General features: G+C 41.1%; 1 pseudogene; it reads left to right on the top strand.

Annotated features, from left to right (window-relative positions):
• The first annotated feature begins 1,159 nt into the window (after positions 1-1,159).
• On the top strand, positions 1,160-1,278 carry LOC145395324 (5S ribosomal RNA; annotated as a pseudogene).
• Positions 1,279-3,183: the final 1,905 nt, after the last annotated feature.

The raw sequence follows: 3,183 nt of genomic DNA on the forward strand, positions 1-3,183 counted from the left end.
AACTCTCATCCCTTTTCTGTCCAACTCTCTAATGCAAGAGTTACCCGTTACTCCCAGTCCTTCATTTATGCAACAGGTCAACTCTGGAACTGCCTCTCTCTGTCTGTGTTTCCTGCATCGTACCATCTCCATTCTTTCAAACGCAGTGTGTCGAGGCATCTCGAAATGATCGGATCTTGAATATGGCTCTCTCTTGTATTGTGTTTTTCTCTTGGAAGGAACATTTTTTGCGGGCTCATGGTCTTTGGTTCCTTCTTCACTGTATAAACAAATATATGAACAGTATGGACGATTTATACCTTAAAATACAGCAGCGGGTGTCTATACTTCTGATCTCTGCCAGCATTAGTCTTCGGGGGCCTCCATAAAATGTTGGCTCTGGGCCCCCACAACTTTTAATTGGACTCAGTAATTATGTATTAATTATTTACTTACCTCACGGAACTCTGAGAGTTATGTGAACCTTAAGGACTTCACCACCATGATCTTTGATTTTCTATTAGGCTACCGGAAATATCTGATAATTTTATTCAGACAAGGGAATAGTTCTCCCACGGCATTGCCTACTCTATAACCTTAATTAATAAGGTCATTGTCAGATGTATGTCTTAGCTAAGCTTCATGAAATCGTCTGTTTGGTGGTCATAGATATGCAAAAAATATAAGAAAATATATCGTAGTGACAGTAGCACTGTGTAGTATGTCTTTAGCTCTTTCAGACAAGAATATTTAACGTAAAAAAATAAATAAGCCAGTAAACGTCCGTTATCAGCTGAAATGACTTGCCTAACGTGAGCTGTAAAATACGAGTATAGAAGAGCGTTCGTTGACTTGACGTGCCGGTACTGATGTTATGAGCGTAACACGTGAAATACAAGTAGCCTTCGGTATTACATAAAGAAATATTTAGAACCAAATCACCCCAGGGGTTAAATAAGACCATTTAATGTACTGTTTCATTCCATCCACTATTTTCGGTCATTGCATCCACGTCCCAACCTACAGTAAAGGTGAGCAATCAAGATCTCGCCTTGTCAGATTAGGTCCAGTCATTTTCTTTTGTTTTTTATTAATGCTACTTCACAGCCATTTGCTAATGCAAATTGAGGCCGCTTAATATTCATATTATCATTCAAGTTTTCACGTACAGTACGACTCAGTCAAATTAATTAAGGCGTTGAGTACACCGCTTCCCGTCCGATCAGCGAAGTTAAGCAACGTTGGGTCTGGTTAGTACTTGGATGGGTGACCGTCTGGGAACACCAGATGCTGTTGGCATCCCTACTTGTCAAGTGGGGTTGGTGGAGGATTAGTGCCCCTCCCTGTAAAACAATTAACTCTAAGCCCTTGACCACCCCGTTTGGGATACATGGCGTCTGGCAATGGATGGATGGATGGAATTAAGGAACCATTCTGGATTAATCACATCCATTCAAGTTCATAGATGCAACCGAATGTCTGGTCTATTTCAGGTCAGATTAGGGCAATTTAGACCACTTAGGTCCAAAATATTCAAATTAAGCCCAAATTAGGCCAATTCATGTCCATGAGGATCCAAGTAGTTTCAATCCACGTCTGCTTTGCAAAGTAATATTCTTCTCGTCCAGTTCCGCTCTGGTCAGATCAGTTCAAGTTCATAAAATGAATAATTATTTTGGTCCCGCCAAGGCCTGCAAGCCCTATTCAGGCTGATTTATCGCATCCATTTCGGCCTAGTTAGTCAGTTCCGGTTAGGTCTATTCAGATCAAATTATGCCTAACCACAGTACATTCATTCAGATTCAGTTATATCCAATAAGGTCTTTTATGCTCAATTAGGTGAGTTCAGATCAGTTCAGGTCCACTTAGTTTCATATCACCCCCGCAATTCAGGATCCATACATCCCATTAGGCACAGTTAGATCAACGTAGGTCCGGTCATTTATATTGCGGCCACCTTGCATCCATTCTAGTCATTCTGCGATCACATATTACATTTTTTTTTTTTTTTTGCCAGTTTAGATCACCATTGACTTTCCTTTCATATCTCATTATGTCCATCAGGTCGAATTAAATAAGTTCAGATCGATTGAGGACATGTCTTTGAAGGCGTATCAAATGTCATCCATGTTTATGACATTTGTCTATTCAGATCCTTCCGAATTAGGTAAGGGGGGGAAGGAGGTGGGTGGAGATAAAGATGGATGGTAGGGCACGAACACTGCAAGTAAACTGATAGTGGAGAGTAGAGACAACCATTGTTAGGCAATTCACAAGAAAGCGTAACTGAGGGGGGTGGATGAACAGAAGTGGGCGAGATCGGGTCTGAGTGGTGGTGGGTGGTGCGGCTTGTGAGGAAAAGTATATGCTGAAATGATAGATACTGTAAGTTACGAAGAAAAATATGACAAAAAGAAAGTAAGCACGTGTTCCCCTTATATACCCTGGATTTCAGAACGCAATGAAAAAGACGACCTCTGGCTACAGGAATGAATATTGGTTTCCTGTAAGGGCAGTATAGCCAGAACAGCCATAAATAACAAACCACCATCACTCTTAGCAATCCCCCAAGACACAGTGAATAGATGAGAGCGATAATAAAGATGCCGTTTTATCAATGGAGACGAAGTGGCGGTCAATAAATTGCGCTTGCCGTATAGCCATGAAATTGGAGTGTCAATGCGAAACTCTTCTCATGTCTATTTTTATCACCATCTCCTCATGCTGTCTCTGTTTCTAACACACTCTGTTGCCAGTCCCTGCCCCTGCCTGCTCTGCCTTTGTTGTTACTCTTCTTACAGTGGCACCTGCCTCATCCGCCACCTTCACGTTTGTTCCTTTTTTCGGATTTATTGGTTATTCGTTCCTCCTGCACCCCTTCCCCCTGACCCCTTCACTAAAGAAAAATCCCTCTCAACTCCTTTATTATGATGGTGTCTATTTTTTTCTATTCGTCCTCTATCCTAAAGGCATTTTTAATTACAGAGATTTTCATATCTTCAATGATCGAAGCTGCTTCAAGTCCATTCCTTCCATAATAGATGCCTTTCCTATACCAAATTAATATCGTTTGGGGGTAGCAGGAGTAAACTGAGCAGTATGTAATCTTTGTTAAGGACATAAACATATTTTTTTTTCTTTGTCGGATCCATATTTGATCCAGTGCACGACCACCATAGTGGGAGAGTGATAGCCAGAAATAAC

Source organism: Coenobita brevimanus, chromosome 30 (assembly GCF_032717465.1).
Source record: "Coenobita brevimanus isolate Jiangsu-jjx chromosome 30, ASM3271746v2, whole genome shotgun sequence".
Taxonomy (NCBI): domain Eukaryota; kingdom Metazoa; phylum Arthropoda; class Malacostraca; order Decapoda; family Coenobitidae; genus Coenobita; species Coenobita brevimanus.